This window comes from Lithobates pipiens, unplaced genomic scaffold (assembly GCF_037356315.1).
Source record: "Lithobates pipiens isolate NorthernLeopardFrog02 unplaced genomic scaffold, aLitPip1_a1.2 Scaffold_19, whole genome shotgun sequence".
Classification (NCBI taxonomy): Eukaryota; Metazoa; Chordata; class Amphibia; order Anura; family Ranidae; genus Lithobates; species Lithobates pipiens.
This window is the reverse complement of record NW_027507764.1, coordinates 205848016-205861759: the sequence shown is the minus strand read 5'-3', so window position 1 is coordinate 205861759 and position 13744 is coordinate 205848016. Positions and strand designations below refer to the sequence as shown.

The following is a 13744-nucleotide window of genomic DNA, read 5'->3' as shown; positions in this document are numbered from 1 at the left end:
ATAAGCGTTTATTGATTGGTTTGCGCAAAAGTTATAGCATCTAAAAAAAACAGGGGGTAGGTTTATGGCATTTTTATTATTTTTCTTTTTTATTAGAATGGTGGCGAAACAATATTTATCGTGACTGCGACATTATGGCGGACAGATTGGACACTTTTTTGGTGCGATTTTGGGACCATTCACATTTATACAACGATCAGTGCAATTAAAAATGCATTGATTACTGTATAAATGTGACTGGCAGTGAATGGGTTAACCACTAGGTGGCACTGTAGGGGTTAAGTGTGTCCTAGGGAGTAATTCTAACTGTGGGGGGGGGGGGGGGTGGCTATGTTTGACACGACACTGATCACCGCTCCTGATTACAGGGAGCTGTGATCAGTGTCATTAGGCAGAAGGGGAAAATGCTTGTTTACATTAGCATTTCCCCGTTTTTTCCTCTCCGTGAGACGATCACGGGTATCCCCACAGACATCAAGTCCACAGGACCCACGATCACACTCTCAGAGGTCGCGGCGTGTGCACGCCCGCAAACCGCTACGTAAAGGTCAATGTACAGGTGCATTAATCTGAATTCAGTGCAACACCCAGTGCTCAGACAAGTAAGGTAAGATTGTTTTCTTACCAGATTCAAAGACCTTTCTGGAATCTGGTAAGAAGACAATATTGCCTTGTCTGAGCACTGGGTGTTGCACTGAATTTGAAGGACTTTGCTGCAAACCCGGAAGAAATGCAGAGGGAACATGTCGGCTCCCTCAGCAGTGACCGGGAGGCAGTGGTGGGCGCTTCATTCTAAGGTAAGTATTTTATAATGAGCTAGTATGCAGCATACTAGCTCATTATGCATTTGCCTTTAAAAAGGTTTTTTTTCCCCCAGCACATTCAACCACTTTATTCCTCCAGGGATGCATACTTAGATCAATCTATCAGCTGTGGGCTCTGGGGGTTGCGTACATTCTATGCTTTAAGCCCTCTGTCTCCTGGCTGTGCCTGTGCATTAAAGGCCCCATCGAAGTCGGATGGGAGATGCAGGGAGACATACCCCATAGACTTCTCTGGGGCTTACTGCACATGTGCAGCCCAGAGACTGTCGTTTTGGCGCAAAGGGTGTAAACTGGAGGCTGCAGTCATCAGAATCAAGGTAAGTATGCATCCTTGGAGGTGGAAGTGAGATCTGGTAGGTCCGCTTAAAGGGACAACGTGTGTGTGTGTGTGTGTTTTTTTTTCTTTAGTTATATTTCTGTGCGCCAAGCTCTTTCCTCATATTTAACTTCTGACTGCTCTCTATTCCCCTTTTGTCAGGTACAACTTAGTTCCTTACTATCAGTGTCTTCTACTGCTTTTATCATTCAGATCATTAGTTTGTCTAATCAGTTATTCCACCCCTTCTGCCTGTCTACACACTCATTGAATCTGGTTGGTTTTATCCTCTTCCTCCATCTACCGTGTGGAACGCATAGCCCAGAGCTATGAAATGCATGTGGGGAATGAGACCTCCCTTTATCTCTTGGCACAACATATATTCCCCACTGATGGCTCAGTTTCCAGCTCAGACAAAGCAAGCTATTAATGTTATTTTTACTGCACTCTTAATCTGCCCATATTACACTGAGCAAATTTCAGCTGCCACCACTTTGCCAGGCATCTTTCATTTGAAAAATCAATGGAGTCGATTGAAAAATGGTCAGCTGGACAGTGCCTGCAATCAGTCAGATGCAGCCACTGCTTGTGTATTTTGAGAGCCGACTGCCAGAATACAAAGGCTTTAGCAGGAGATTCATCCATCTATGCTGTTTAGTATAGATTTAGGAATCTTTTAGATTAAAAAAAAAAAACTCTCAGAATTGGCTAGGACTGCAGGAGTATAGCTGGCGATATAAGATTTCTCTCACAACTGTTACTGTTTATGTGCTTCTACGCTAAAATAATTTATTAAACTGGCCATACTTTATACAACTTGTTAGCCCCCTTGTGAATGCAATAAAATTAAATGAAATTAAAAAATATTTAAAGTTAAAAAAGAGGCATTTTTTACAAAAATAATTTAAAATAATGAAAAGCAACTCCATCACCCTGCCACAAACCTGCAAAATCAAATTGGTGCCCATATGTATGTAATCGGCAATTGCGCCACATGGATAATATGTTGCCACAAACGTAGTGAGAATATCATTTTAGGTCCCTCATTTGTGGTTTGCTCTAAACGAGTGGTCTCCAAACTGTCCCCTGTCTATATAATGTCTGGAGACCCCCTGCTCTAAACTAAAGAGCTTTTAAGGGCATTTAAACTGTCGACTACCAAGTTGGGTACCACAATTTTTCACCACTTTTTGGACTCATGTAGTTTTGAGGCTTGACACATTTGGTATCTATTTACTCTGCACTACCTCATCTTTTATTTTGTACAAAAAATTCAGATTAGATTGTTTTTTGTGTAATAAAAAATAAATAAAAAATGCTACTATCTTTTTATTCTTGTCTTTTACTAAGCTACTCAAGCCTTCCACTAGCAAACTTCTGCTGAATATAAAGCTACAATGTCTGGCACTTGTTGAAACACAACAACTGTCCTGTTTGAGTCCCCACCTCCTAAACCTCTCATTTATCCGTTTTAATATGCTCTCCAGCTGAGGGAAGTGTTAGTAAATTCCTGTTCTCCCCTTCTACGGGTTAAAACTCTTGGAGATGGGCAAATTAAGGGAGTTCATCCTCGCATGGAAGATTGGACTGTATATGATCTTTTAAACCTGATCACAAATTTTACATATGGCACAGTTTCCTATGCAACCCCAAAATTCTTCATAATCTTTATTTTTTGATTAGTTGGTGTGCAACTAGTAATTTCATGCGTTCACCCTTACTACCAGATTGACAATGCTTTCTTTTTATTGGCTGTGATATTTGAGAGGTGATGGTGTAGCTTTTCTTTTTCATTTTTTTTTTATATGCCATACCTGGTATGTTTACCATCTATTAAGCCACTTCTGTTTAATGATTATAAGTGTCATGTGATTGTAAGCATGTACGTTTTGCCTTTCTATATGCTACAGTGGGGCAAAAAAGTATTTAGTCAGCCACCAATTGTGCAAAAGATGAGAGAGGCCTGTAATTGTCATCATAGATATACCTCAACTATGAGAAACAATGTGGAAACAAATCCAGATAATCACATTGTCTGTCTGATTTTTTTGAAAGAATTTATTTGCAAATTATGGTGGAAAATAAGTATTTGGTCACCTACAAACAAGCAAGATTTCTGGCTCTCACAGACCTGTATCAACTTTAAGAGGCTCCTTTGTCCTCCATTCATTACCTGTATTAATGGCATCTGTTGAACTTGTTATCAGTATAAAAGACACCTGTCCACAACCTCAAACAGTCACACTCCAAACTCCACTATGGTGAAGACTAAAGGGCTGTCGAAGGACACCAGAAACAAAATTGTAGACCTGCGCTAGGGAAATCAACTGTGGGAGCAATAATTAGAAAATGGAAGACATACAAGACTACTGATAATCTCCCTCGTTCTGGGGCTCCACGCAAAATCTCACCCCGTGGGGTCAAAATGATCACAAGAACAGTGAGCAAAAATTCCACAACCACACGGGTGGACCTAGTGAATGACCTGCAGAGAGCTGGGAACCAACGTAACAAAGGCTACCATCAGTAACACTACGCTGCCAGGGACTCGGATCCTGCAGTGCCAGACATGTCCCCCAGCTTAAGCCATTATATACCCTTCTGAGGTTTGTTAGAGAGCATTTAGATGATCCAGAAGAGGATTAGGAGGATGTCATATGGTCAGATGAAACCAAAATAGAAATGTTTGGTAGAAACACAACTTGTCGTGTTTTGGAGGTGAAAGAATGCGGAGTTGCAACCAAAGAACACCATACCTACTGTAAAGCATGGGGGTGGCAACATCATGCTTTGGGGCTGTTTCTATGCAAAGGGAACAGGACGACTGATCCCTGTACATGAAAGAATGAATGGGGCCATGTATGATGAGATTTTGAGTGCAAACCTTCTCCCATCAGCAAGGGCATTGAAGATGAAACGTGGCCGAGTCTTTCAGCATGACAATGATCCCAAACACACCACCCGGGCAACAAAGGAGTGGCTTCGTAAGAAGCATTTCAAGGTCCTGGAGTGGCCTAGCCAGTCTCCAGATCTCATCCCTATAGAAAACCTTTGGAGGGAGTTGAAAGTCCGTGTTGCCCAGTGACAGCCCCAAAACATCACTGTATATATGTGTGATGTGTGAAGATGTTATGTGTATGTATATGTGTGATATATATACATACACACACTGCTAATCTGGTTTTTCAAGAGTGAAATATATTTTCTATAGGGCAGTGTACAACAGGCCAGAAAGAAAATGTCCTAGGGGTGCAAAGTGGTTGGACAGGTTAAAAAACAAATATTTTGTTTTTCTGTGTATAAAATAGAATGTTTCCTCTGCAGGGTGTCCTAGATCACTTTGAAATTATTAGGAAAATGATGATTCGCATAAACTATTCCTTAGAGTGCAGTTGACACCATCTAAGCCACTTGTATGGGACTTGAATAGATGCATGTCCTCACTGCTTAGTGCATACCATATAATTAAACAGACTGTCCTCATTAATGTTTTGAACCTCATGAATAATATTGACATTCAGTACGTGTGTCACATTGATTCTGATTGTAGTGTATATATTTAATGCATTCTAAAGTTACTTCAAAAAGACATTTCTTTGTTGCAGTATTGAGTTCTGCATTGCAGTTGTTTTTCACAGAGACGCAATTGATGTTGACTGTAATTTCTCAATATGTTTCCCTTCTCTTTTTTCCTAGATCTGTAAAATGACTTGTTCTAGACTCTCCTAATGCTAGTGCACATAATATAAATATTGCTTACACTTGCATATGCGTGTAGTTCTACACACACGTTTTTTAAGTAAATATTGCACAAATTTGATATTTAGGAGATCCAATCTTATTTTACCAAAATGCATGTTTTCTAGGTGCATTTTCATAATAATGCTGCAATTTCATCTATGCAAACGTTTGTCCTAAAGGGCATGGATACAGTGGAGACGTATTAAAACACCTGTTCTTATTGCTGTCTGTGCCCCTGTTAGGGAGACTCGCCCTCTCTATTTTTCCCATTTATTGTTTTCATCAAAAATTAAAGAAAATCACAATTTATGGGTTCAGAACACTATTAGAGGGGAAATCTATTAAAGTGGTTGTAAACCCTTACAAGCCACTTTGACCTACAGGTAAGCCTAGATTAAGGCTTACCTGTAGGTCCAAGAAATATCTCCTAAACCTATACGGCATGCGCCATAAACAGCGGCGCGCAGGCACACTGGGTAAGCCGCAGATCGTGACGATATGCTGCCAGCGTCGGCTCCCGTGCACATGCGCGGGAGTAACGTCATCGCTGCTCCGGCGAATCACAGCGCCGGAGCAGCGAGACCCACCAAGAAGATGGACGCTTGGAACTACAGGGGACAGCGGTGACTTCGCTGGCTCCTGTGTCAGGTAAGTGACACATACATAGATGCGATACATAGTAGTCCATTATGCTTTACCTTTGCAGGGAATGAAAGAGGAAGTAAACTCATCAGGGTTTACTTCCTCTTTAATGGGGACACTAGTTCTGCTGACACACCGGGATTCCTCCACTTTTGCAGGAATTTCCACATACATCCTGCTTTGGCTATGGAACAGGCAGTGAAGGAAAATCTCCCCAATCAGACACAGATGGCAAACTACCCAAAAACTGACAGGGGTTATAACTCGCTAATTCTGTCCAAAATGGAAAACCAAAATATTTGCCTTTTTTAGTTGCACTTAAGTTGAGGAAGCTCCTGCAGGCGCTTGGGTTTTGTGTCCAGTCTAGCGTACTTCTTCCATTTACTAACACTGGGGTGTCATTTAACCCTTTCATGACTAAGCCTATTTTTGAAATTTGGTGTTTACAAGTTAAAATCCATATTTTTTGGTAGAAAATTACTTGGAACCCCCAAACATTTATATATATATTTTTTAGCAGAGACTCTAGAGAATAAAACGGCGATTGTTTCAATATTTTATGTCACACGGCATTTGCGCAGCGGTGTTTTAAACGCAACTTTTTGGGAAAAGGGACACTTTAATGAATTAAAAAAAAACTAAACAGTAAAATTAGCCCAATTTTTTTGTGTAATGTGAAAGATAATGTTACGCCGAGTAAATAGATACCAAACATGTCACACTTTATAATTGCGCGCACTTGTGGATTGATGACAAAGTACGGTACCTAAAAAATCTCAATAGGCAACGCTTACATTTTTTTTTACAGTTACCAGGTTATCGTTACAGAGGAGGTCTAGGGCTAGAATTATTGCTCTCGCTCTGACCATTATGGCGATACCTCACATGTGTGATTTGAACACCGTTTACATACGCGGGCGCAACTTCCGTATGCGTTTTCTTTGCTTCGCGAGCTCGCGGGGACGGCGGGCGCTTTAAACATTTTTTATTTTTTATTTTTTTTTATTTATTTTAAAATGACTAAATTGTTTATAAAAAAAAAAAAATATGATCACTTTTATTGCTGTCACAAGGAATGTAAACATCCCTTGTGACAGTAATAGGTGGTGACAGGTACTCTTTATGGAGGGATCGAGGGTTTAAAAGACCCCCCCCACCCCTCCTTTACACTTCAATGTATTCAGATCACCAAAACCGGCGATTCTGAATACCGTATATTTTTTTTAAACCGGCGCCATTGGCAGCCGAGTAAACGGGAAGTGACGTCATGACGTCGCTTCCGTGTTTACTATGAGGAGACTGGAACGAAGCCGATTACGGCTTCGTTCCAGTTCCTCCCCAGCAGCCGGAGGCAGCGCAACTTGAATCGGTGCTCCCGATCGAGCGGGAGCACCCGTAACAGCGGCGGGAGGGGGGGACGTCCCCTCCCGCTCCTCCGGCATAAAAGCCGAGCGTCTTTTAGCCGCATCGGTTGTTATGCCTGGATAGCCTATCGCCTGCTGAAAAAAACGGTACCGGGATGATGCCTGCAGGTGCGGGCATCATCCTGGTATACCCCCCGGAAGCCGAGTACGCATATCTGCGTACGCTCGGTGGGAAAGGGTTAAACATTAGACTGATTTGACTAAATTTGTCAATGAGGGTGTTTAGGTGAAAAGGTTGAAGCCGCTGTGCTTTCCAGGGAGCAATGCTTTCAGAAACGCTATAGCGGTTTGCTAACCTCTACTGTTAGGGTTTTTGGTTTCAGAAAATGTATACTGTTTGGGGTGGTGGTGTTAACTGATCTGTAAGTCTAAAATGTGCTCCCCCCCCCCCCTTTTTTTCCCTCCAGAAAAAATTTATTGAAATAGAGCAGAAAGTCATATCTTTGGGCATAGAGAGATAGGTGTCCGTTTTTGAAGCAGTGATCCCGAGGATCACCGCTGATCACATTCCATAAACAGTTTATGAAACAGTAATTTGGGGGGGGGAGAAGTGTTTGAACATGTTTGAACATTATCTCCGCACATGTAGAATCCTCATTGACTGACACAGTAAGGACCAGTTTATGAAGATGCGATCCCAGCGCTTCACTGGCTATCTGAGTCTGAATTCACATCCCCGATTCACCAGCTCAGAGGTGGAGAATCAGGGAGTGAAGAGGGAATCTGGGGGGATCTGAGGGGGTAAGAGGAAGATTTTTAACTTATGTGCCTCATTCAGAACCCCCCAAACACTGTAACCATGTCACCCTGTCATATTTGTGTGTGTGTGTATATGTATGTATGTATGTATATATATGTGTATGTATATATATATATATATATATATATATATATATATATATATATATATATATATGTGTGTGTGTGTGTGTGTGTGTGTGTGTGTGTGTGTGTGTGTGTGTGTGTGTGTGTATATATATATATATATATATATATATATATATATATATATATATATGTGTGTGTGTGTGTGTGTGTGTGTGTGTGTGTGTGTGTGTGTATATGTGTATATATATATATAAATAAATGTGTGTGTATATATATGTAGGGGGACTCCCTTATTTTATTAACATTAACCACGCCGTCTGTCAGTGTACCGAGCAGTGATAAATTATCACTGCTTAATAAACTGACATCTCAGAGTTTCTGTGAATTTTTAGTCCTGTAATCTTGTAAAGTCTCACGAGATTCCAGTATTAGGGACCATTCTCCACTGTTGAAAGCGTTTTTGTAGATCGCTTCACTCCTCCACTTCATAAACTGGCACATAGAGGAGAAAGATCCTCTCTGAGAATGCCGTAGAATGAAGCAGTGAACAGATTTCACTGCTTTGTAAACTGACACCATAGTGGTGATCTACGCAAAGAAGGGGCAACTCCACAAAAAATAATGGAGAAAAAAATACAATACAGTATTTGATGATAAAATTACATGGATCAACCTCTAAAAAGGAGATGAGGTAAATATGATGCCAGATTTTGTTCCTTTCGCGGGCACTTGGTGAAAGTAACCCTGCACGGTTAGCAATTGTGACACAAAACAAAAATGCAAAAACGAATAACAGTGACATGAAATGCACAACAATACTAACAATCGCCCAGATCGCAGTTGATCCATGCATAAGTGACTATTCCACTGCAACAGGCCATATCAAAATATAAAGAAACAGTATAAACTGGTATAACCACATATGTATAGGTCCCTGGGTGCTTGAGCCACTGGAGGTGGGAGAAAGGGGGAAGAAAAATAAGAGGGCAATTCCTAAGTATCCAGAATGTTGAAGTATTGGTAACAACGAGTGCATATCAAGTCAATTAGGCTCTAGATCTCCCAGAGTTCATGAATTCCATATTCCCACACAGCTGATAGATCACTTGAGCAAAAAAACACATAGGTTGGTATAGATTCCTTCAGTAGAATACTGGAGTGTAATGTATCAACATGCATAGGGTCTTCAAAGTCTTTGTTACCATAAGTGCACATATGGACAGACGGTCATTAGAAGGTGGTGCCCCTGTCGAGGCCCACACTGTCACAAATCAACTGCTTAAATACACACCAACGGTCAGCTGTACTGCCATAAATTCAGGCTGAAAAGCCAGATAGCAAATCTGTCATGACATTTGAATTGCAGGTAATTGTTTTGTCCATGCATGTCATAGATCTCAAGAGTTGTGCGGCTGACAAATCAAGGCAGCCGATGTAGGTTCATTGCCCTGTGCATGGACAATCAATCCTCCATACATTCAGCAGTGTAGATAGATTGGTGCTCCATGATGTTGGTATTGCCTGCGGTAAGCACACAAATGCTGCTCAGTCTACCCCTGTCTCCACCGCTACGTCACCATCCCTGGCTCCCTTCTGAGGCATTTGGAACATGGCATCACGTGATATTAGTGATGATATAGGGTATTCAATGTACAATATACAGCAGAAACCAAAGGCTTAGACTGCATTCACACCTGAAAGTTTTGTTTTCAGGCAGAAAGTCGCACGATTTCACTGTGTTTTTTGCCGTGATTTCACCAAAGTAAAAAGCAGAGAATGCCTGTAATCTGCCCAAAAAGAAGCTCATGTACTTTTTTGAGCTTCAGGCATTTTGCTGCAGGCTACAAAACGCTCAGATGTGAACGGGGGCCATTTAAATGAATGGGGTTTTGCTTGTTGGGCGTTTTCTGTATTTCTGTAACACAAACCAGTTCCTTAGCTGCTTAGTCTCATGACTACTTCTGACTTTACAAGGTGAAGTGCTTGGTATGTTAAAGCGGGAGTCCACCTGGACTCCGCGTTTTTTTTTTTTTTTTTTTAAAAGCCAGCAGCTACAAATACTGCAGCTGCTGACTTTTAAAATAGTGACACTTACCTGTCCAGCGCGCCCGCGATGTCGGCACCCGAAGCCGATCGCTAGGTCGTCTGTCGGGTCCTGCCGCCGCCATCTTGGGTATGGGAATCAGGAAATGGAGCCTTTCGGCTTCATTTCCCGGTTCCCTACTGCGCATGCGCGAGCCGCGCGGCGCAATCCGGATGGTCCCCGCTGCCTCTGGGAACTGTGTGTTTCCCAGCAGGCAGCGGGGCACTTGCGCAAAGGGGCGGACAGTTGCGGAAAGGGGCGTAATCTACACCCCTTTCCGCAGACAGCTATCCCGGAAGTGGGTGCAGTTACCTGGATTATCCAGGTAACTGCACCCCCTCCCCCCTGAAAGGTGCCAATTGTGGCGCCGGAGGGGGGGGGGGGATTCCGATGAGCGGAGGTCCATTTTAGGGTGGACCTCCGCTTTAACCTTTTACAGTACATGAAGTTTTATAATGTAACCCTGCAAAGATTTGTTTTGTTTACATTGTAAAAGAAAATTAATAAAACAGTTGGATTAAGGCCCTGCTCAGCAGGGGATATGTCTGCTGAACAGGCAGATGACAGGTCCATGTCCACTCCGCTGATGCACAGAAGACACGGACATGGCCTGCTGTCCTCTATGGGCTCTCAGATGGAAACAGACCACCTGTCTGTTTCCATCCAACTGTCATAAAGTCTGATCCACTAGACAGATGTGGGTCGGATGCCGGTGGTTGGGTCAGCGGACATAGAGAGCAATGGGTGGCCCGATTGGACCCGCCTGAAAAACTGACAGACGGATCCGATCGCTTTGTCCATTTACCACAACTGGTCTCCCGCAGTACACAGAACATGGAAATGCAATCATTTTTGGAATTATAAACTGCCAAATACATTTTCTCATCAGCAGTTATAGCAGTCTTGTGACTTCTATCAGTACCTGCTTGTAGGAGGAGTTTTCATACTACACTAGCTGTCCTATCAGGATGCAGAACCCCAGCCCTCTGTTTGGATAGTACAGATTGGCCCTGTGCTGATCACATGCACCCTCCCAAGAAAAAAAAAAAAACCCACTAGCAATACACACCAAACTGAGCATGTGCAACCTGACTCCCGTAACTCTGTCTTATCTGGACATGTTTTGGGGGCAATGCAAGAAGGGGGAGGATCTGTGCATACATGATCAAACAGCCATTTTACACAATGCAGAGGATCAACCCCTTGGGTTCCACAGTGAGTATAACAAGCATGCTTTACTGCATATACAGATTGATTTTACTGTTGTGGGTTTAGTAACACTTTAAGCCAGTGGTCTCAAACTGGTGGCCGTCAAGCTGTTGCAAAACTATAAGTCCCATGAGGTATTGCAAGGCTGACAGTTACCCCCACAGGCAGAGGCATGATGAAACTTGTAATTTCGCAACATCTGGAGGGCCGCCAGTTTGAGACCCCTGCTTTAAGCTCAGTAATGTCTTTACCCTTAAAGTAATGCTTTCACAATTGTGAATAGTTCAATCTGAGAAAATGATGAAAAGATATTGGGATTGTTGTAGTTAAACCCTTCATGCCAACAAATTTGCGTTCATGTCTTGAAGGGGTTAAACTGCTTTTTAGAGTGGGTGGTTGGCTCTTTAGTAATAATAACCAATGCTGCTAAAAGCCGCTCGGCTGTTGAGCGTAAGGGAGGGCGCTTTCCACCACTCTTCCCAGGCCTTCCATTCCACAGGGAGACCCAAGCCACCAGCCAGCGCATCTGCCAGCTAGGCTGAGACCCGTACGAATCCAGATTCAACTCCAATTAGGTCTCCAATGTAAAATCGCAGAAGCTACATCATAATACCACTTCCAGGTTACTCAGCTGCCAATAGCCCCGATTAAAAAAAAAAATCGCAGTATTCAGAATCACTGGTTTTTGGCTGCCTACTTTTAAGTGCAAAGGAGGGCTTTGGGGTCTCATAGCTATGAGTAAGCACTAGCTTTAGTGTGAAAGGTGTCAGCGATTTTGTTCTATTTTTCTCCTTTGCTGCTTTCACTTGTGTGATAGGAAGTTTTTTTATTTGAGAAAATAAAGGCACGATTTACTTTTTATTCAATCCGGAGTGCAGCCGTCCAGAGTATTTCCTATTCAAATGGACATGCAAAAGGCGGGACTTTAAAGGTGCCAGAATGAGTCTACAACATGGTTATTTAACCACTTCAATAAGGGGCATTTTCACCCCCTTCTTGCCCAGGCCAGCTTTCAGCGCTGTAACATTTTGAATGACAATTGTGCTGTCATGCAACACTGTACCCAAATGAAAATTTTAGCATCACCCCCCCACACACACAAATGGAGCTTTCTTTTAGCTGATGACGTGGTAAGGGGTCAGGATCGACCCCTTACTCTGATCTGTGATTCAGCGAGTCTCATAGACTCGCTGATCACAGAGCGCGCCGCACACGCTCCCTTTAGGGGGCGCGCAGGCCTCTCGTGCACGCGACAGTGGCGAAGAAGAAAGCCGGGCTCCTCCGCTAGTGAAAGAGCTAGAAAAAGAGCAGAAGATAGCGGAGGAGTCTGGCGAGAAGACCTCCGAAGACGGACAGAAGACCCCTGGAGCTGTGCAATAAACTATTTTAACCCTTGTGTGTTGTGTTTGTTTTTTTTTTTTTACTTTTTTTTTTTTTTTTTTACAGGTGAATGGGTTGGGGTACATTGTACCCCATACTCATTTCACATAGGGTGTGGGGCCGATATCCGGGGGCTCCCGGATTCCGATAAGCTCCCCGCCCGCAGACCCCAACAACCAACGGCCAGGGTTGCCGGGAAGAGGCCCTTGTCCTCATCAACATGGGGACAAGGTGCTTTGGGGTGGGGGGCCCGCGCGGCCCCCCCTTCCCCAAGGCACCCCCCATGTTGAGGGCACGCGGCCTGGTATGGCTTAGGAAGGGGGGCTGCTCGCTCGTCCCCACCCCCTTTCCTGGCTGGCCGGGTAGTGCGCTCGGATAACGGTCTGATGTGGACCTAGGGGGGGACCCCATGCTGATTTTTCGGCGTAGGGATTCCCCTTTAAGTCCATACCAGGTGACGCCTCCTTTGCTGGTCCCGGCTACCTGGAGACGCGCTCAAATTGAGCAAACTTTCCTCCGCGTGTGTGGGCGAGTCCGTTCATTTCAAAAGTACGGCGCATAGTCCGGCGGACTTAGTACGCCGTATTAGTCCGCTGAAAAAGTGCCGTGTGTTTGCAAGTAGCTCGTTCGTAAAGTCCGGCGAACAGTCTGGCGGGAAGTCCGCCAGACTAAGTCCGCTGGATAGTTGGGTACGTGTGTACGCGACATTAGTGTGAATGGAGGCTAAAGCTGCCCATAGATGGTTTTAATCTCAGACTGTTCAGCAGGGACCAGCCAAGATTTGAACCATTTATGGGCAGGGTACAACCAGCATGCCAGATTTTTGTGTGCAATGAAATTGCCAGCAGCTATAACCACGAGCAACAATCACTGTTCTCCTGGCAGGAACGGCTTCCTGCACCCCTATGCCAGGAGAGCAAAATCGCTCTGCGGGATTCCACAATTAACACCACTGACTGTGTTAATGAGGGAATTGAGTGATTTTCTAACCGATGGTTACAAGAAAGAAAATCGCACCATCTATGACCGGCTTAGAACACACATGAGCACATGGAATATGGAAAATACACTTTTTGATTAATTGGGTACATGTTTTTTCTCTCTTGTTTGCTGAAACCACTTTGGATGTGGCCACTTCTGAGATCATAATAATATCCATTCTGTAAACTGTATAAAGCTAGATTATAAAATCTACTTCCTCCATAAAAGCATCTAACGTGCATATTTTTACCCATTGTATTGCTTTATTATAACAGCAAAAGTATTTTTCGTTTCATGTAAAACCACTTGGGCTGTT

General features: G+C 43.3%; 1 protein-coding gene across 3 annotated transcripts in view; it reads left to right on the top strand.

Moving 5' to 3' along the window:
• The window catches only part of STARD3NL (STARD3 N-terminal like), a 103499-nt gene that overhangs the window by 36679 nt on the left and 53076 nt on the right, over window positions 1-13744 (top strand). The gene's annotated exons all lie outside the window — the stretch shown is intronic.